The sequence below is a fragment of the Phocoena phocoena genome, chromosome 21 (assembly GCF_963924675.1).
Source record: "Phocoena phocoena chromosome 21, mPhoPho1.1, whole genome shotgun sequence".
NCBI classification, from domain to species: domain Eukaryota; kingdom Metazoa; phylum Chordata; class Mammalia; order Artiodactyla; family Phocoenidae; genus Phocoena; species Phocoena phocoena.
In genome coordinates this window covers 22,400,437-22,423,098 of record NC_089239.1, presented here as the reverse complement: position 1 = coordinate 22,423,098, position 22,662 = coordinate 22,400,437, and the positions used below count along the sequence as shown (strand labels likewise).

At 38.1% G+C, this 22,662-nt stretch overlaps 1 protein-coding gene across 1 annotated transcript in view; it reads right to left on the bottom strand.

The window, feature by feature from the left end:
- The window catches only part of SORBS2 (sorbin and SH3 domain containing 2), a 205,575-nt gene extending 184,266 nt beyond the window's left edge, over positions 1-21,309 (bottom strand). The window contains exon 1 of the mRNA XM_065899816.1: positions 20,747-21,309. The gene's annotated coding sequence lies outside the window, so the exon portion shown is untranslated. The remainder of the gene's footprint in view (positions 1-20,746) is intronic.
- Between the last annotated feature and the right edge of the window lie 1,353 nt (positions 21,310-22,662).

The following is a 22,662-nucleotide window of genomic DNA, read 5'->3' as shown; positions in this document are numbered from 1 at the left end:
AGAAGTAAAATTTGGAGCTTCCAAGTTCAGTATTAGGTATATTTTAATTGAGGTGTAGTCAGACACGCAAGTAGAATGAAGTGATCTTGGAATCAACAAATTATCAAAGGAGAATAATACCATTTAAGATAATTAGAAAAATGACTCAAAAGTGAGATAATTCTCAGTAAGAAATTATTTTTATTAATGCAGGGCTTGCTTAGTAAAACTCTTCTAAAAAATGGGACTCTGAGTTCATTTTATAGCATTACATTAGGGTACACTTATTTGCCCAGTTTTGCAATTATACTCTGTAATGAATCCTACCTGCAAAGACAGATAAAGAGGGCTAAATTCAGGTTGCCTTTAGATTTGCATATATAACGTTGGGTAAGAGAAGAAGGAATTGGAAAGGCCTTAACAAACAGTGCCCATCACCTGTGGCCAAACCAAACCTGAGCTATAAATTGCAGTGGCTCTACCATTCTGTAACGTGAACTCTGTTTTCTTGTTCCTGATTAAGATCTATCCACCTGGCCTCTTTTCAAAAGACTTGCGCGTGACACGTATACACTGATGTGTATAAAATGGATGACTAATAAGAACCTGCTGTATAAAAAAATAAATAAAATTCAAAAAATAAAAATAAAAGACTTGCGCACATTTGAACACACCTTTGAGACTCCAGACTGGACTTCTGCACCACGTTCTATTTGGGTAACCACAAAGGTGCTGGAAATTTCAAGTAGTAACAAATGCCACAGCCTACAAACTGAAGAACACTTGCTGGTGAATACCTGATTCCTGAGTGTCAGAGCACCCCCTGGCTGTGGGCTCCAATTATTCTTTGGGGTTAGGGTTGACATACGGATTTAGACCAGGTTAAGTCATCTTTGTTGTGATGATTTTATTCTTCCAGTTAACGTAATAGTGCTCTTTTTTTCCCCCGTGAATCCTCAAAATTCAGTTTAAGGTCTTTTTAAAAAAATTTTTTTATTAGAGTGTAGTTGATGTAAATGTTGTGTTAGTTTCAGGTATATAGCAAAGTGAATCAGTTATACATATACATATATCCACTCTTTTTTTTAGATTCTTTTCCCATATAGGCCATTACAGAGTATTGAGTAGAGTCCCCTGTGCTATACAGCAGGTTCTTATTAGTTATCTATTTTATACATAGTAGTGTGTATATGTCAGTCCCAATCTCCCAATTTACCCCTCCCCCCCTTATCCTCTGGTAACCATAAGTTTGTTTTCTACATCTGTGACATGCACCCCAATGTTCATTGCAGCACTATTTACAATAGTTAAGGTTCATTTTTAAAGCTCACTTTTGTGCTGCCCTGAGATGATTATTAGGTACTTTCACTGTTTGTAGGAAATGGTACTGCCCACCTTCTACTAACCACCTCCATGGAGAACTCATTCTCATTCATAGTAGCTCATCTTGTCTGGATTTTAATTGAATACAGAGTTATCAGAGCCTTCATGTTTCATACAGAAATTATTCAAAATACAGTCATAATAATTTGACTGTTTGTCAAAATATAATTTATCAAGTCAGTGATAAATTACATTTATAATTATAATTTATATATTATATAGTTATATAAATAGATCTATTTATAGAAGGATAAATTTGTGTGGTGTCTTCAGAATATATTAGTTTCTTACAACAGAATTATTCAAGACAGACATAACATTGAAATCGTCTTGATTTTTAATGCAATATTTCATAAATCTCCTTTCTAAATACTAAAGAATCTTGAAAACATACAAGGTGAGGAATGTTTATGTAACTTTGCTGCTATTCTTGCTTCTCAACCATCCTCTCACTGTCTTAGTATATTTAGAAGTTTTGAGTTTCAAGTTTCTTCATATACATATAAATTCATATAAATTCTTACACTGTTTCCAAATCAAAGTGAGCAGTGCCTCAAGGGCTGTGTTTGCCATTTCTGTTTCCACGATAAGCAATATCCGTACAGTGATTAAAAGGTTTATGAACGGTCCTTGCTAATTTCTAGGCTGATGAAACGTGGCTCTAGTTTCACACACTTCAGGAGGCAGGAGGTTCGAGGTCTTATTTCCTACTACTTATCTCCAGTCGCTGCTTCAGTGGTTTTGTTAACTTTGTTCTGAGAGGAACTAGCATTGGGCTAAGATATAAAACACAGGAACAATGAAGTGAGTAAATCAGTCTATTAACACGTACTGATTAGTGCCCACACGCGTACACAAAGACACATTTATACTAAAACATTCCTGATTCTCGCTTACATGATAATCACTGGCTCTACATGTAAAATAAATGTATCTTTGTCATTTCATCTGTCGGATATGTACTAATGGCTTCCCCAAAATGGATAAGGACTAAAAACGTCGGGAATGATAACAAGATACCTGAGTAGCTGCACAGCTCTAAAATTGGAATGATCTCCACCTCAAAAGAGCCAAGGTATCTATGGACTCATATTTCACTCCATTTATCTGCATAGCCAGTCACACTGACAGGTGGCTCTTCATGTAAAAGAAACTTCAACATTTTTTAAAATTGAAGTATAGTTGATTACAGTATTGTGTTAGTTTCAGGTATACAGCAAAGTGATTCAGTTTTTTATATATAAATATATATATATATATATATACAGATTCTTTTCTATCATAGGTTATTACAAGATATTGAATATAGTTCCTGTGCTATCCAGGAAATCCTTGTTGTCTACTTTATATATGGTAGTGTGTATCTGTTGATCCCACCCTCCTGATTTATCCCTCCCTCCTCTCTTTCCCCTTTGGTAACCATAAGTTTTTTTTCTATGTCTGTGAGTCTGTTTCTGTTTTGTAAAATAAATTCATTTGTATTATCTTTTAGATTCCACATATAAGTGATATCATATAATATTTGTCTTTCTCTGCCTTACTTCACTCAGGATGATAATCTCTAGGTCCATCCATGTTGCTGCAAATGGCAATATTTCACTCTTTTTTTATGGCTGAGTAGTAATCCACTGTGTATATATGTACTACATCTTCTTTATCCGTTCATCTGTTGATGGACACTCAGGTTGCTTCTATGTCTTGGCTATTGTAATTAGTGCTGCTGTGAACATCAGGGTACATGTATCTTTTACAATGAGAGATTTTGTCTTTTCCGGATATATGTCCAGGAGTGGGATTGCTGGATCATATGGTAGCTCTATTTTTAGTCTTTTAAGGAACTTCTATACTGAGAAACTTTAACATTTTAAGGTCAAGAATGTTAACTTCCTTATTCTTACAATAGTCCCTTGGGCGGGTAGAAAGCATTTCTCATTTCACAGATAAATACTCTAAAATGCTTTTATCACTTAACAACTGACTTTATTAATTTAGGGCAGAACTCAAGATTCCCTGATCACATTTTCCTGAAATGAACGACTTTTGTAACTCAGCATTGATTCTGTTTCATTGAAATTGCTTTCCTCTTTCACATCACACAAATGGAAAGAAGAGCTGATTTTGGTGCCTGGTTATAAATATTCCATAATGTCTATCCTCTGAAGAAGTTTGAACATTGAGTTGAAAACCACGAGTGTGGGGAAAAGCAATAAAAGGTGTCAATGTTATTTCAAGGCATAGCGATAGGCTGCTTTTAATGATGTTTATTAAAATGGCATTTTTCATAAACAACTTTAAAGATTTTTCTAAGTACTAATTCTGAACAGTATGCTTATTTTCATTGCAACTTAAAAAAATGATATCTATTTAAATTAGAATGAATGTAGTTTGCTAATGCCCCGTTTAATTATCATCCAATGGTATGTATAAATTCACCACCTATATTAGAAAAAATTGGGAAATATATTTATGAATACAGTAAGTATTTAAGAAAAAACTTTTCCACATTTCATATCATCGTATGTTTTGTTTGTACAGGCTCATACATTCATGAATTGAGCCATTCAGCCTCATATACAAAGTATAAATAGACCTCAAGCCTATAAGCTCCACAAAGGCAAGACCTTCTGTTTTCTTCATAGAGTACAGTGCCTAGTTCATAGAAAAAGCTTACTTAATGCCAATGAAAAATGGATGATGGAATAATGGGAGAACCAAGTCAGGCAAGGCAGGTCATGTAATGTATATTGAACGATAAATGTTTTGGATATGATCGTTTGAATTGTTTTCTCCCCCCTTATTTTTCTTATTTTAAATGCTCTGGATAATCTATTTCACCTAGTGTGTTAGGACTTACCTGTGAAATGTAATTTGTCATACAGATTAGGACTCTTACAGGCTATCTGTCATACTAGGTACTATCTTAAAAATGTGAAGAAGACAAGACTGCTTTTCCCCCAAAGTACACGCTCTCAAAGTGGCCACCTTCTTCTTTAGATCACAGTGCCATGGTTAACAAAGGGAAATTATTCCACGTGTACGTAGCCACATGTATGTGACAAAGGGAATTGTTCTTAATTCTTTTGGAACTCCAGTTGCACTGTATTTGGTTCCAAAGTAGAGCTAATCATTCTTAATCCAGAGGTAAAACCATCATTGCCAGTAAACAGGCCCAGTGACACTGAGCACAGAAAATCAAGATGGCAGTGATCAATTTTCCAGTGGGACATATTCCAAATAACCTCCCAAATTAAAGTCGAGGCGAATTATGACAATAAAAGGGAATTGATAAAATACTTATATCCAGAGATTCGTTTCGATTTGCTTTTCATTCCTATTGCTTAGCATTGTAGCATCAGAATTAGATGTCTAAACAGCTAATTCTGATGTTTAGAACACCAGAATTGGTGCCCCACGAATCTCCTTTGGTCCTCACCTATATGCATCTCCTTATTTTGAAAGTTTCAAAACTTGAAGTTGATTTAGAAAATATGGACAAGCATAAGAAGAAAAGAAAAATCATCTGCAATCTCACCACAAAGAAATAATCATTATTGGCCTCATAGATTTCTTTTTCCTCCATACCTCTATTGTTGCGTTCTTTCTGGTCTTTGGGAATAAAGACACTTGGTGTAGTCTTGTAAATAAATGTTTCCATAGCGTCCACAAAGAAAAATATAGAGAAGGATAACAGGCGAGTTATAACGTTTAGGGGGGTGGTGTTGCTAATCAGTAGTTCCCACAAAGAAGCAGAAAAATGTTAGAGCACAGGGCTTGGAATCTGGCCGACCCAAGTTTGATTTGCCTTCCCCACAAGTGTGACCCAGTACAAGATGTTTAACTTCTCAGAGCCAGTTTCCTCTTCCGTAAAATGAGAATAATACCCTCATCAGAGTGTTTTTGTGTACAGTCAATGTGAGGTATTTAAGGAATTTGGCAAGCTGCCTGACACAGTATGCATTCAGGGAATGGTAGCTAACATTATTATTTATAAGAATACTTACAGTTATTTTACATTCCTAACTAACCTTGCAGATCACGAAGCTCAACACCACATGACATGAAGATTAATTTTAGATCAGCTCAAGAAAAACAAAATTAAGCAGGTAAATCTATTGGCAAACGACCGTATAATACATTCTTAAGCAAGTACTTTAGGATTGTAGGATTAATTAAAATTCTTCTCTGTTAGCTTAGTTAATGGCAGGATGGCTCTTCCTTGGAATTAGGATCTTTAGAAATGGTGATCTCCCTCATTCTATCCTAGTATTGTGTTCGCAGTTAATACTCTGCATAGTTTGCCTTAGTGTGATATAATTCAGGCAAGACCAGAAGATACAGTAGTGTGTTGTTAGACTCTTCTAGAAGTTTGAGTTTTAAATTAAATTTCAGGTTTAAGAAATATGTGATCATTGCAAGTCTGGTGGGTTTTATATTTAGAAGTTTTAAATTATCTATTGTGGAAAGTCATTGTTATATTATGTAATTTTTGCTCTGGGCCCAGTCGAACTTTATTATGTCACGATCTCTGTTAGATCCCCATTACTCTTTCATCCCAGGAGAATTTTACTGACAGCATAGTTGTCATTTATTGAGAGCCAGTTATGTGCTAGGCACTGCTGTGGGTACTTTGCATGAATTATTTCATGTACTAGAACTAATGGGCCTGTGATCTAGGCATAAGAGCCTCATTTTTCTGGTTCCAGACCTGTGGTTGAAAGATGTTAAGTCACATGCCAGCACTTACATCCTCGTAAAGGGCAGGCCCACGACTGGACCTTACCCTACAGCTCCCCGCAGGCTTCTCCCTGCCTGCTCCCTCCTTTCCTGAAAAATCCAAGGGACTTTCATGCAGAATTGGAGAAAACTTGTCTTTGACAAGTCTCATACAAAAGGAAAAGCAGTTATGGGCTATCAAAACGTAAAGAGTACTTAATTCATACTGTTATTTACTGACCTTTAAAAATTAGCAACCAAGAATAAGTAACATAAAATTGTTTACTAAGTACAATAAATGGCACTTCAAACTATAATTTGGATTTTTATAATAACCACATAAAGAAACAACACTGACAAGGGAAGGAGAATGGAGAGACACATGGAGGAGAAGGAAGGACAAGGCCGGACTGGAGTGAGGGGGACCGCGGGGGAGGTGCACTCACATTCATGAGTGTCTGGGGTTGTCATGGAGACTGGTGCTATTCAATGAGGCAGATCGCTACTTTCATATGTAACATACTACAGGGAAAGTCTGAACTTGATCATTATATTGACATTTTTAAGGTCGGGGGAGCTCCATTCACAGAAGGCCATAGATACAAAAATCCAAACGTGTCTTCAAGCATTGGCCTGGACCTAGAACTGCAGACACAGCAGCCTACTCCAAACTCTCTAGCTATTCGGCTTATCAGAGGGAATTCCAGATTATGCCTCCTTGACCCCGTGCCCCTTCCCCCATCCTCTGAGGAGGCTCGATCTTCTGCTTGCATGTCGGAATGCGCTCTTACCATGGGAAGGGGTGGGGAAAGAGGGTTTTCTAGAAGGTAGAGGAAAATGAGGAGCTGCCAGATCCCTCCCACATTGGGGACTTCACAGGCCCTCTGGACATGATGCAGGGATCCGGGTGATGGTATTCTGATGACCGAGGTCCTGCCCGTGTGGGGTATAGGAAGGGTATGGCAGGACTCATGCCTCCCAAGGGCCCCAGCCTGGGGAGAAGCTGCGTTTCCTCCAGCCAGGAAGAGACAGTAGATACCAGTAGAGATACCCCACAGTAGCTCAGACTCATTAATCCTCTTATTAAGTCCATTGCGGTTGATGCACAAAAGGCAAGAGTGTTCACATATGATGAATAAAAATGCAAGTTGTGTACAGGGTTGGCTTTATGGGCCTGTGACCTGAGCATTTACATCTGACCCTGTGCTTAGAAAGGCCAGGTGCTGGGTTTAATACTCTGTGTTCATCCTCTTGAAATGATCAGTGATTTTTGAATAAGGGGTCTAGCATTTTCACCTTGCACTGGGCTCTGCATGTTGTACGGCATTCCCTTTTGTATGAAATTTCAACACAGATAATCAAAGTCTCCTGAAATTTCCGAGACTCCAGTCTCATATCTCACATCCTTAAGAGATAAAAGATCCAGGGCAGGGGGAGTGTTCTTCCTGTAGTTTACACCATCCTCCTCTGTGAACTCCTTGCATTTAGTCTCACCCCCCTTCTCAGTTGTACTTTATACCAGAGTAGAGGTTTTAAAATGGAAATCTTATTATTTCACTTTCCTGCCTGAACTCTTTCAGTGCCTTCTCATCGACCTGAGTGTGAAACAATGATGCCGCAATCTTGCTCTGGCCTGCTTGTCCGTTTTACTTTCTCTCTCTCCATATCAAGCACCCTGCATTCCAACCACACCCAACGACTTGACTTTCAGTCCTTAGAACATGTCCTTCTTGCTTCTGTGCTTTAGCACATGCTGTTCCTCAATCACGGGGGTTCAGCATGTTCCAAAGCAAGAACCCACGTATTCTTTTTTTTTTTTTTTTCTGCTGTACACGGGCCTCTCACTGTTGTGGCCTCTCCCGTTGCGGAGCGCAGGCTCAGCAGCCAGGGCTCACGGGCCCAGCTGCTCCGCGGCAGGTGGGATCCTCCCGGACTGGGACACGAACCCGTGTCCCCTGCATCGACAGGCAGACTCCCAACCACTGCGCCACCAGGGAAGCCCCCACATATTCTTTATACCCCAAACTCTTCCTCAGTGATGCCTCGGGAGCTCCTGCACAAGCAAAGTAGATCCTGTGCGTGTCCTCCATCTCTATGAATGCAATACCGCACTGAATTAGAATCACCTATTTTTAAGACTGTTGAGCAGTCACTGTTTGAGATGCATTCCAAACACTTAGAAGAGTTGATTGTTATATATATAGTAATCTTGACTATAAAACCCTCACTTTTCTCCCTGACCCATCACTTTCATTCATGCCTGTTGTTCTCTTGCCTCAGATGTTGAAACTCTCTATAACCACTTCTTGCTCTTTTCATTTAATTTGATAGACTCTTACCAGGTGTATCTTTTTTACACACAAACATAAGCATTACTTTTTCCCATTTAAACTCCAAGGGTAAGCTGGGACGAAGTGAGAGAGTGGCATGGACCTATATACACTACCAAATGTAAAATAGATAGCTAGTGGGAAGCAGCCGCATAGCACAGGGAGATCAGCTCGGTGCTCTGTGACCACCTAGAGGGGTGGGATAGGGAGGGTGGGAGGGAGGGAGATGCAAGAGGAAGGGAATATGGAGATATATGTATATGTATAGCTGATTCACTTTGTTATACAGTAGAAACTAACACACCCTTGTAAAGCAATTACACTCCAGTAAAATGTTAAGAAAAAAAAAAAGGAACTCCAATGGTTCTCTTTTTTATCTAAAGATTTAATCCAAACTTTATCATAAGGCTGATCCTGAGGCTGGTGTTGTGGCTACCATTCCTCCGGTGTTTTTGATGTGTTAGGTGATATGCCAGTCATTTACAATAATCCCACTTAATCCCGATGTTAATCCTCAGAGGTGAGCGCTATTATCTCTGCTCTGAAGGTAGTAAAATAGGGATCTAGAGAGGCTGGGAGTCCTGTCCCCACATACTCAGCAGTCACAGGGCTGGAAAAGAAATCCAAGTCAGTGTGACTGCAAAGCCCATGCACTTGCCCCACCCCACGCTAGGCTGGGTTCTCCCTATGGTTCCCTCATTCCAGACCCACTAACCCACCTCCAGCGTTCTCTCATGCCCATTCTTTTGTACATGGTGTTCTCTCCACGCAGAACCTTGCACACTTCTGAGATCATCCAGGGAGATCATTCACACCCTATTCTGAGTGCTTGCTCACCACTGTACGGGTTTTTGTGATGCTATTTGGTCATCATTAGCTTCCCCTCCCTCAACTCTGAAGACTGTGAACAGCTCTCAAGAGCTAAGACTCTGGCTAGTCACCACTGAACTTGCACAGCCTGGAGAATCACAGCACATGCCTCTCTACTTAACTCATTTATATAAAAATGATTGCACGGCTTCCCTGGTGACGCAGTGGTTGAGAGTCCGCCTGCCGATGCAGGGGACGCAGGTTCGAGCCCCGGTCCGGGAAGATCCCACAGCCCACGGAGTGGCTGGGCCCATAAGCCATGGCCCCTGAGCCTGCACGTCTGGAGCCTGTGCTCCGCAACGGGAGAGGCCACAACAGTAAGAGGCCCGCATACTGCAAAAAAAAAAAAAAAAAAAAAAAAACTGCAGACTTCCCTGGTGGTGCAGTGGTTAAGAATCTGCCTGCCAATGCAGGGGACACAGGTTCGAGCCCTGGTCCAGGAAGATTCCACACTCCATGGAGTAACTAAGCCCGTGCACCGCAACTACTGAGCCTGTGCTCTAGCCCGCGAGCCACAACTACTGAGCCTGCGTGTGACAACTACTGAAGCCTGCGCACCTAGAGCCCGTGCTCCACAACAGGAGAAGCCACCGCAATGAGAAGCCCACGCACCACAACGAAGAGAAGCCCCCGCTCGCCGCAACTAGAGAAAACCTGCACGCAGCAATGAAGACCCAACTCAGCCAAAAATAAATAAATTTATTTTAAAAATGATTGCTAATAATACTTTCTAACACTTCTTGAGCATTTTCTACATGCTGGGCCCCCTTCTACACACTTAACATGCATAACCCAGTTAAGCCTCAAAAACTCTTTGAGATAATTTATCTTTTTTTTTTTTTTTTGCGGTACGCGGGCCTCTCACTGTTGTGGCCTCTCCCGTTGCGGAGCACAGGCCCCGGAAGCGCAGGCTCAGTGGCCATGGCTCACGGGCCCAGCCGCTCCGCGGCATGTGGGATCTTCCCGGACCGGGGCACGAACCTGCGTCCCCTGCATCGGCAGGCGGACTCTCAACCACTGCGCCACCAGGGAAGCCCTCCACTGGCTTTTATTTCACCTTTTGTGCCTCCTTGTTCATTCGCCACTGTGGACAAGACAAGGCTGCCACTCCATCTCACATACACACTGGACCTTACCCATACTGCAGTGTAATAAGACTGTCCTTTGAGATTTCCCTTCCAGCTGTCAGGAGTTGATCTCATTTCTCAATTCCCGCTCATGCTACCTAGGTCCCAGCCTCCCCGGCTCCCTTGGAGGCTGGACCATCCCTTGTCCTTGAGTCTTCTCTCTCTTTGCTGCCTCTCTCTGAGGTCTTGCTCCTGGAGAAGCCCTACTTCCTCTAGCACCTTCCTTCTCTGCTGCTGGCGCTTTCTCCATGGCTGCAAACAGGCTAAGCTCTTCGCCAAAACAAACAAATTGCTTCATTTGTCTCCCTTTCTCTTTTATTTTTCTTTCTACTGTCTTATCTGGAGCCTTCTCCACTTATTTTCTAGTTGTACCTGTTGCTTCCACATCCTTAAAAATATTCTCACTTCTTAATCTTTGGGTGCGCCTTTATCCCTGCCCTGGAATGAAATGCTTCTCAAAGTCAACAACTGACCTATATGAGTAAAATACGATAGGCCTTTCACCTATCGTATTGGTGAAAGGAAGAAATGAGGAAGCTCCATATCTTCTTTTTTCACGTAAAATGGTGATGATAGTACCTACCTCACAGGATGCCTGTGCAGATGGCATGACATGTGAAAGCAGTGAGGGGATGCTAAATAAATTAGTTAGTGGGGTAAAACAATTCAGGATGCCTACAAACCTTGCTTTTGCAAGCTATTATCAAAATCCCACCCCATTCAAGACCTAATTCAAATATCATTTTCTTTAAGTCATCTTCCCTGATCCTCTAAAAAACCTCCCTTTCCTGAGCTAGTTATTTCCATCTTCTAGAACTTTACCTCTTAAAACAGTTAAAGAACTTCTTTATCTACATCATATGACAGTTACTTTGGGGCATGTCTTTTGAAGAAATTATAATAATTAGTGTTTCTGTCATCTCTTTTACTAAATTGTAAACTTTCTTAATGGCTTTCTGTTTCATTTTCTTTTTTTTTCATCTTTTTATCCATGCTAAACACATAGTAGGTCCTTGATGAGTGTGATGTACATGAAAAAAAATGAATGATATGAAAATTCAAATATTATTTAAAAATATACAACTACAACTTTGATATCTGTATTTGGGTCTGGTCTCTCTTTACATTGTTCCCAGAACTTAGGATCTCTCTCATTCTCTGTTTTCCCTATCAAAGCTTCTTTTCAATATCGTAGATAAAATCAGAAGCCAGCTAACTTATATTAACATACCAACAACTGAGACAACAATCTTCAAAAGTCTGGAAAAAAACAGAGTTAGAGAATCTTGTCAGTGTATGGTCAAGCCCAGCTGCAGGGACAGGTGACTCTAGATATTCTAGTCCACTTAGCAGTTATGAACTTGTGGTTCTGATGTGTTTGTTGGGCAAATATAGTTTGAGGATAGTTTTTAAATCATTTGTCCCTGGCATTATACTTGTCAGATGCAATTCTGATTTTATTTCCTTAAAGAACGCACTGACCAGTTAGTAATCTGACCTTTTGGGAAGTGACATTTCTCAATGTCAGTCAACAACAGGCCATTCTGTTTTGTTGGCCAGATAAAATACTCTCACTCTGAGATGCATTACATAGAGTGTGTACAGATTTTTCAAAAAATGCTTTACTTTTGGTTGGAAATCAGAACATGTGACTTTTCCTAGTTTCTGCTGAACTTAAAACTCTTTTAGTTGAATGACCCTGTTGGAGGGGTCATTCTTGGAGGATTGGGGTCCTCCTGTTAAGCTCCTGTCCTCTCCACCCCACAGGCTTTATCTGGACCATGGAAGCCAGCACTTCTTCTAGGCCAGGTTAGAAGCAGATGCAGTGAAATGACAGAGGAGTCTGGAGACGAGGCAATTCATAAATGGAACATTCCCCAGGAAACTCAATTTTATCATCATAATCTTTTAGTTCTTGACAGCTGCAAAGATCAGTGCCAAAAAGAGTGAACCAGAGTTTCGGGGGTATGTTTTCCCAATTCATTCCAAAGGAAGTAAAAGTTTAGGGTTCCAAATGATCATGATGTGTTAATACACCACATAATAATATATAGAGCAAGTGAAATTATTTTACCAGAGAACTGTCCATACGAGGCCCTGAGAGGACATTTGGGACTTTGGGTCGAAAGGAAGGTGATTTTCAAATTAAGTTATGGCTTTGTCATTTACTTTTACTTATAAAATGAGATTATTTATGGCTTTCTCATTTACTTTTACTTACTAGAGTGATGACTCTCCTCTCTGCTGCCAATAAATCTAAAAATTAATTTAACACGTATTAAAAGCACTTTGTGCACTTCCGAAAGAAGGGGTTTTTTTTAACTCAAGAAAAAAGTCATATTAATTATATAAACTGGTTATGTTAGTCTTCTAAAATTAAATTTATGATGGGAAGGAAGTCAGTGATATAATCAGCTTTTAGACCACAAATCATATTAAAAAAATCATGTTTCTAAGTAAATTCATTGTCAAAGAATTCAGGATATATTACCAGTCATCTGTATTATTGATCTAAGAATACCATTTTCCCAAAACAGATATATTTTCAACAAATGAGTAAAAGTTTTTCTGGTAAACGAGGTAACTGTGCTTTCCCACATTTTTATTGTTTCCTTGATTGTCAGAGATAACGAACATATAGTTAACTTGTTCAGGAGACTAAATTCTGGGGGAAAAGTCTCTAGTGGCTTAAATGAGCTGGATCATTTTTGGTTGTGTCATGATTTCCTCTGTTGAGGAAGTCTGATGTCTGAAAAAGGATTGCTCTGACATTTAGCTTCGTGTTTTATCAATACATGAAAAGCATACTAACCAAAAACAAGGAGTAAAACGATAACAAAACAAAACAACAAATGCTTAAGGATTTGTGGACTCACTTAATTTTCTCATGATGGTTACATGGAATTACATACAGTTTTTATTACCTTGACTCCATTTCTTTTCCTTGGTGTCAATTTTATTTATTGACATTTGATTCAGCAGCCTACTCGGGTTAATCACCCAGACTCATCTACTGTTGGCCATTCCCATGACAAGATGATGCAGGTAAAAATAGAAATAAAACACTATTGCTCCCTCATGGAGTTCACTTTCATATGGAAAGATTAGATACATATAGAAAAAACTTCACTAAAATGAGATTTAAAAAAAAGAATATAATTTACAAAGTGATATGAGAGCATCTAAGAAAGAGCAACTAAATGTGCTATTCATTCAGTCCCTCTTTGGGAACTAATTTAAGATCACATTCTGGAAAATTCCAGTTCAGATACCTTTAAAAGCTTTGTAAATTCCCAGATCCTTCACTGAAAGGAAGCTTTAATATATGTAAAGCTCTTGGGATAGTAGCTAGGACAGAGTAAACTTCATGCAGAGTAGCCAGATACAGAAGCCCATCAAAAGATGAATGGATAAAGAAGATGTGGGGTGTGTGTGTGTATATGTAATGGAATATTACTCAGTCACAAAAAAAAGAATGAAATCTTGCTGTTTGTGACACATATGAATGGACCTAGAGGGTATTATGATAAGTGAAATAAATCAGACAGAGAAAGACTAATACTGTATGATTTCACTTACATGTAGAATCTACAAAACAAAAAAAATGAGTGAACATCACAAAACAAAAACAGAGTCATAGATACAGAGAAACAATAGGTGGTTGCCAGAGGGGAGGAGCTGAGGGGAGGAAAAAAACAAGTGATGGAAATTAAGAGGTACAAACTTGCAAAATAAATGAGTCACAGGTGTGAGATGTACAGGATGGGAAATACAGTCCACATTATGTAATATCTTTGTATGGGGACATAACAACAGCAAGATATTAATATCTGTAAGGCTCTTCAGATAGTAGCTAGCACAGAGTAAAGTATGTAATTTTTTCTTATTAATATCTTTTGTATTGAAAAAAATCAAATAATTTTTTCTGTAGTTTACTGAAATCTTGTTATTCAAGTTTTCATTGTTTTCTTGAGTTTAATCAAAACAGATATTTTGATTGGCCTTGGAAGGTCTCCCAATTCTTACAGTTTTTAATTTGAAAAGATCTCCCAGATGGCTACCTTCTTCTACACTGAATTCTCTGTTTAACTATATTCTAAAGCCTTAAAGTAAACCTCTTAAATTTTGTAACTCTAGGTTTTAACTTTTCTCTCTTACACTTATCTAAAAAGGAAAAAATTACTCTTTAGTGTTGATCATATTGTTTGATGAATGTGATGATAACCTGAGACTTTAAGAAAGTTAAGAGTAGAAACCAAATTTTTTTGGTGTCTGAATTATTCACTAAATGATGTGTGTCCTTTGAGTTTTATCTAAGTTTCTGGTTATATTTCTCTTTATATCATTGTTAGAAATATAGTGCTTCTCACCAGGAAGACTATATTTTATTTTTAAAAATAATAGTGTTTTCTAAAATCTTCATCTTTTTTTCCTTCTCCTCAGTTTCATGACTTCCAAAAAAAAAAAAATCAGAAAATCTTGTCAATTACCATTTGATCTTTAAATTCAAGCAACATTTTGTAATCAATGTGTTGCCATTAACACAACATCGAGGGGAAAACTGTGAGCCATTCATTCATCCCACAAATACTGACTGAATATTTAATAGAGTGACTTGTTTGCCATGTGCCTACAAGGTTTCAGCTGCTATCGTAAAGCAAGCTGAGTTTTCCCTGTAACTTTAATTCTGCCCAAGCAATCTGTACCTTTTCCCGTACTTGCTTCTCTCAGGATCTCCCTTTACTTAAACTGGTTCAAGCCGGTGCTCAAGGTATATCAGACAACACAATTCTATTCACACTGTTCCAGAAGAACTCAGTGGTTATAAAATTTTTATCTTCACTACTAGTAATGCTATGCTATATACGTCTCCAAATCTAGATATTGATATTTAATATCAAATTTAGATATTAAAAGTTATTTATCCCCACAGGATATAATAATATTTACTGTACTGCAATTATATATCTGACAGATTAAGTGTACATGCTTCAGAAAGTGCTCAAACAGTTCACCAGATGACACAGTTAGCACCAGAACAGCTGAAACTGTTATCTAATCTCTTTTCCTTTGTGAACTTTAGTACAGAGAATTGAAATCATTAGATGTGAAGGCATCCTGATAATCTACGAAATAGCTCACTTTTAAACAACCAAGTGTTGCTTTCTTAAACTTTTTTAGTTAATAGCGTAAAGTGAAGGAAAACCTTATAAAACATTAAGATCTGATATTAATAGGATCCAAAGAGGCAGAAGTAGCTGACGTGTCCACAGGTGGAGGATGAGACCCTCAACGTCAAAAGCTTAAGCATGTTTCTTTCCATCAATGAGGCTGCTGTCTCTACCAATGGTCACCTTCATGGAGGACTAAATGTCTCTGAAGAAGTTAACTACCCCTGACTAGAAGTAGGGACAGGGACTTTTTAGAGGACAGAATGAACATTTATACTAATACATTTTCTCCAACGTGGCCAATTATTCCTTAGAATGTCTCATTTGCATATTTTTTGTGTGTATACATTTTAAAAGTTTCTCATTCTTCATGCCATTCCCTGCTTAGACTCTTAAGGATTTTTGTAACAAGTGCTCTTGGTTAGAAGCCTATTTTTGCTACAGTTGGTTTAGGAATCTAAAAAGGAGAAGTATTTCCACATTGATTGGACTAACTTTCCTACCTACAGCAGAAGATACAATTCATTATAAGAAAATATTTTTGACATGCAATTTACACCAACTGTTGAGGAAACATCTCAAAGGAAAGTTAGAAGAATTGAATGTCTAGGTTATACAAAAAATCAAAAATTTAAAAAGTACGCAACAGTGCAAATTAAAGAACCAAAATATCACTAAAATGTTCAAATAACGTTCTTATGAAAAATAAAATTTCCTTAAATTCTAACATGGAGAGAAAAAATTTAGGAAATATAATGAGAATATGGCTAGATTTTTTTTTTTTTTTGAGGTAGGAAAATTTTCTTTGAAAGTGAGATCTTTGGTTAGAGGTAGGAAAAGAGAAAGTTTTCTGGATTTTTGTTCAAATAATGCTTTTCAAAGGTGCAGAATTAATGCTGGAGCTATGCATACCAGACCTGTAAGGGGAAGAGGAAACTACTGTCTTCTTGGCTAAAATTCCTGGTTGGCAAAACTTCTGTTTTGAAGACTGGGGTAAAGTGTAATATAGATCTACGTGGATATATCACGTTGCTGAAACTCAAAGTAAAACCTTCTCTTTGCTGGTTCTCTGTCATTTATTCAAATAAGATCATCTTAAGTGAGCTTAAGCTGGAATGAGGTTTCTTATCCATTAATATTTAGAACTCAATAGTTATAGAAGTGTTCCCTCATAGCTAAATGTATATGTCCTAACTTTTCCAGAAATGTTGTAAAGAGATCTTGAAAATCTCCATATAATTCTTTGCAGTGATAATTTAGAATTTAATAGGCATCAATGATTAAATTATTTGAGGAACTTTTAAAAAATTATCTAATACAATTAGATACTACTATACTTCATTATAAAATGCAACAAGAGCTCACACATTTCATTTGAATGTCAACATAGTTATATATAGTTTAGGCCTTCCAAATATTATAAATTACTTAAAATAGAAAATCTTAAAAATGATGCAGAAATACTATGGAATCATGTTTCCTGAAATCTAATTACTATGTACAATTTAAAATAATTGATTAAACACGATTAGTCTTTAAGATGCATAGAACCAATTTCAACTTTAGCTATTATTAAATTAGCATGTTATACATTAAAATCAGCTGGAAGATAGTCAAAATAAACCTTTAAAGGACAGCATGACACTTAAGAGTTGCTATATATCTTACTTTGATTATAAAATTCAATGCTGGAATAGAGTGTAAAAGTGTCCAGAAATATGAATTAAAGTGGTTTACCAAATATTTTGCTTTCTAATTCTTAACATCTGGATATTTAAAATTTCCTAATCTTTGCTACTTTATGTACAAGAATTCATACTATATTAATCCAACTTTTGCTTTTTAGATGGATATCTTAGAGATGAGGGATTATATAGTTATTAATTCTTAATGTAATTTTTGATACATTCTTACTTTTTATTACAACATTGTGATAAATTTTCCATAAAAAGGGTATAAAAATTTAGGCTTAAAAAAAATAATAATCATGACATCTAATATAGAAAGAAGAGTGGGAAGTCTCTACAACCAAAAGCATATCTGTATCAGGAATGATACTAACATACTATTCTCTCCGTCACCCAGAAACTCAAGTTATGGGGAAGTATAATGTAGCCAGTTATTACCAGTAACCTTTCAGGTTTATAAGGAAAATCAAAAGAAATTCTCCTATTGTAGACTTTATTTTAATCCTTTGGTCTCTTCCCAATTCATGACCTCTACTTTCCTCTGGCTTACGGAAGACAATTCCGTAACTTTTTTATAATCAACTGCTAATCAACATCAGTTCAACATTAATTTTAAATGACCTGATTTTAGAGCATATTTCTGATAGGGATACTTACTGTACTTATTTTCCCCTGCAAATTTGATAATAGCTATAAATAGAAAAACAATATCCTCTAGATATTAAAGCTTCTAAGCTGGTTTTGTTTAAAACTTATATGCTGTAAATTTTTCCTTGAGAAAATTCTGATATATTATAGGACATTTATAGCTTTTATCCAATTGTGATCTTGAAACTATAATTTCATATCAAGGAAATTAAAGCCTCATCACTGTTTGTAAATGTTTTGAGTTTCTCTGATCAAATGCAGTATAATAGATAATAGGACTTCTTTTTCGAGATCAAGCCTATATTTACGGTAACTAATATAAAAACAGTCAAGTCCGAGGTTACCAGTACAACGTCTGAATGCCAAGTTGTAGACACTGGACAAAGTACAGTCAGAGGTCAGTAAAACTCTGGAAGCCCGTGAGCAGAGACAAATGCGCTACGGTGCAATAGCCAGAACTACAGACATAAGATTCAGATGTAGCCAAAGCAGAAGGCGAGGAAGTGTCTGGGGAGACATTCTAGTTGGATTTTGAAGGATGCATGGCAGGTGGCTGCCGCTGCGGGGGTGATTTGAAGAAAAAGTCTATACAGAGGAGACTGGCTTTGCAAAAGTTTGGTATAGTGCGTTTGGGAAATTACAAAGTATTTGCTATTGCCAGCAGCTGAGTTGGGAAGTGGCAGAAATTAAGAGTGCCTAAACAGATAAAAGCCAAGGTGCAGAGTCTTGAAGTATAGGGATTATAGCTCTGTGTCTGGTACTCAAAATTGTTGCGTTAATAACTACGTAGATGTGTGGTGCAGAAGTGCACTTACAATGCTAATCTTTCATAGCATATCACCTTAAAAGGTTACTAATGGAGGGGAAAAAAGTACAGGTATAAAGTTTGTGTGTCACTCTTCCCAGTGGGGCTGACTCCTGTCACATATGGTGCCACCACAAAGGCAACAGGGTACAGCCTTAGGTATTTCCACACCTGGTTCTTCTAAAAGCTCCCCCAAGAAAAACTAAAGCAAAATCATTTTCTTGCTGCAGGACTTTTCACTGTGTTAATTCTAGAAATTCCTTTTGCCGTGTAAAGCTCTGACAGGAATTAAATTGAAGAGAGACTTCTTCCACCTTTCCTCCTGCTATAGAAGAATCACTTCCTTGGCTGATATCTTTATTTATAAAATTTGACCTAACACTAGGTCTGTTAGTTAAACTTTCCTTTGAAAGTTAAACGTAAGTGAAGTACAATGCTATCATTTCACCATTTTATCCTACCCAATGTCTCACACACACAAATAGACAATATTCCTAGTTAGAGCTCTTACTATTAAATGTTTGGAGATGATTTTCTGGACTGAGATTGCTTATACCTTCAATTTTTTGAATAGTTTTATACCTTGAATATTGGTGACATTTAGAAGAGAAGTTTTGAAAAATATTCTCCCTATGCTTTATAACTGTCTTATCTGAGGGCATAATGACATTGCTGTATTTGTGAAACAGGTGCTGTGTGCTCATATGTAGCAATGAAAGTTATATTATTATACTTAAAAGGTCCTATGTTATCCACATATTGGGTAAAAGGATAGAAAATAAAAATATATTTCTTAGAAGTAGATCTCAGATCCTATTTATTTTATATTTCACGGTAGATTTCATCTTTAGCACATAGAGGTTTTTATTCAAAGTTTTCAACAAAATTTTTTTCCCTAAATATTTTCCATAGAATTCTAAATGATCTGACGTTTCTAGTAGACCAACAATAGAACTGATTTACGTAAAACTGAAATGTTGCTGAAACGATTTAATCATTATTCGGTCATTTCTTTACCAGGAATTTCGATTTGACTGACCAATTTCAATCCACAGTAACAGCTTTGTTCCTAAGAGACTATAAATCAAAGAAATACTCAGTAAGGAGCAATTCCTACTGCAGTTCAAAGTCTGTGCTATTATCACGTAGTGATGGACAGCAAACATCCATTGCAAATATTAGTACATTTGTTGGAGGAGGGTCGTGTTTTTGGTTTCACTCTCTATCTCTGAAACCTATCTGCTTGTGAGAAAAGTTGTGCAATAAAAGAAGTTTTACCGACACATACTATAGCTATGCTTGAACTCAATGCAGCGATTCACTTCCTTTCTTTGCCTGGATTCCAAGCCAGGGAACACAATGAGGGTGTTGTGCTCTGGGCTAGCGTGGCATGCATGATACTCGGAAAGGACGCGTGAGCAGCTTCCAGTACCTACACTGTTTGCTTTACAACTACCCGCAACTAAATCAAACAGCACACCAGGACTCTGTGCTCAGAATACGCAAGGGCACAAGCCACTGGCTCTTATGACCTACATAGGGTACGGAATTCCTTAATTTAAACGTATATAGAGGTGTGTTAAGAGTTAAATACATCATTTCGGAGGCTTAAAAATAAATGCTTCACAATTTTCGAGCTGCTGATTTTCCACATAATTCTCTAAATGTATGTCAAAGTGCAGGTCGTAAAAGAATCCATTGTTTCTAAGGGAGAAAGATTGTTGCTGGTTATGAAGGCTGTCCAGAACGACAGGCCATCGTGGTTTGTTAAAACAGCGAATATTTATTTTAAACCCCAAGGCATATTAGTAATTTTTAAAAAAATCATTACAATTTCTAGAACCTGAACTTACTGAAACAATTCTAAGTCTCTGACACTATTTGATGTATGTGTATGTATGTATGTGTGTGTGTTTGTGTTTGTATGTATTTCCTTGGTAAATCCAAAGAACACAATGATTGTAAATGTTTAGGTTAAGTTTTGCTCGGAGTTATTGTTATGCTGTGCTTGAAAAAGGACAAAAAAGCTTACCTCTGTCAGTCAAGTGGCTACACAGGGACCTCCTTCTCAGCCTCAGCTTCAGCATGCAGACAGATGCTCTCTGAGCCAACAATCTGTTAACAGGAAGCAGGTAAACCCGAGAGCGTCCGCCTGCGTTACAGTCCAGTGCCCATCCGAGCACACACCTGCTTTTTCAGACCTGCCACTCATATGCTACAGCCACGCACAGGACCTGTGTTTGCAGACGAAAACACCTCCTTTGGGGTCACTAGTTTTCAGGGTAAGCAGCTAGAGAGCTGCTGAGATAACATTGCAGGGAAGGCGAGCCTTCCCAAGACAAAAACCTTTTCTGCTGTCTGATAGCAGATATGCAGCATTATCTCTCTGCATTCCACGTTCTCAAATCAGCTACTAGGAAAGGCAGTCGACAGCTCGTCCAAATGGCAGCTGGCAGGCATGCTTGGCTGTACTAATTGTATACTAACATGCCCACTACTTCTCTTTTCCCTCAATAGATTTTTTTAAAAATGCTTCTTCCAGGGTAAAGCTCAGCGGAATATGCCACACTGTTTTCCATAAGTAAAATGGCTGGTCCTCCCAGCACTGCTGCAGACAGCTCATTGGGTTCCACTGGCTTTTCGTAGTCATAGCAACAACCAACAGACAGACTTAGCAAGCATGGCTGATCACGTGCAGTGCACAACACAGCTTGTTAATTTCTTTTCATGAAACTCATCATTTTGGGAGGAGGGTAGCTTCTGTTATCGCTCTCAGTATTTCACCGATAGTGCAAGTGCTCTGAGTTTTCAGCTTTCAGGAGGAACTTTTGTTATATGAGCCAGTGCTTCATGTGAAATTGAGAAAGCGAAGCCCTTCTCAATAGATAGATTCGGGTCTATCCAGGTTAATAACATGCAAATCACTGTAGAGACAGTAATTGGAACCATTGTTAAAACAGCTTCCACCTTCGTGTCATAGCGTAAAGGAGACTGGCAAATGTGGACAGTTATACTTTCTGTTTTTCAGTGATAATCTTGTAGCCACTTAGCTGAAACAAAGCCCTATGGCTCATTATATGTGGCCAAAATAACCAAAGATGTTACCTATGGATCCATGTATTTAATTATTTTAATACACTTTTTATGTACTACAGAATTTAAAATAAAATTCTAAAAATTCCTATTGTTTCCTACTGAAGAAAATGATTAACTCAATTATAATTTATTTGTAATATTAAAATACTTTAGGAAATCCAAACCAAATTAAAACTGCTTTGCTTGGGCTTCCCTGGTGGTGCAGTGGTTGGGAGTCCGCCTGCCGATGCAGGGGACACGGGTTCGTGCCCCGGTTCGGGAAGATCCCACATGCCGCGGAGCGGCTGGGCCGGTGAGCCATGGCCGCTGGGCCTGCGCGTCCGGAGCCTGTGCTCCGCAACGGGAGAGGCCACAACAGTGAGAGGGCCGCGTACCACAAAAAAGGAAAAAAAAAAAAAAAAAAGCTTTGCTTTAAATTCCACCTTTCAAGCAGGAATAGTTGTGCTTCCTCAGTTAGATGGATCACATCCCACCCTTGCTTAAAATTTCACCTCTTCAGGGAATTTCTCATAATACATACCATTAACCTTTTATACTTTGTGCAAAATCCCCACCCTTTAATACTGTCACCAGTCATATTCTGTTTGATATATTTTCAAGACGCCATCCGGTTTATTTTTGTTTCTAGCGACGTGACTGAAATAGTTGTATTAATACTTTGCACTTGTAAACATAGCTACTTCCTTCATTTGCTGCTAGTCGTCGATTTCCTGTTTTGTGAGTGTTGCATTTCCCAGCCTGTGTTAGGACTCCTGCTCCAGTAGTAATTCCCTAACTTTACTATGCATAAGAATCCTGTGCATGCAGATGTGGGGATCCCATTTTCCTTCTGTCTCCAAACAGATTCACAGT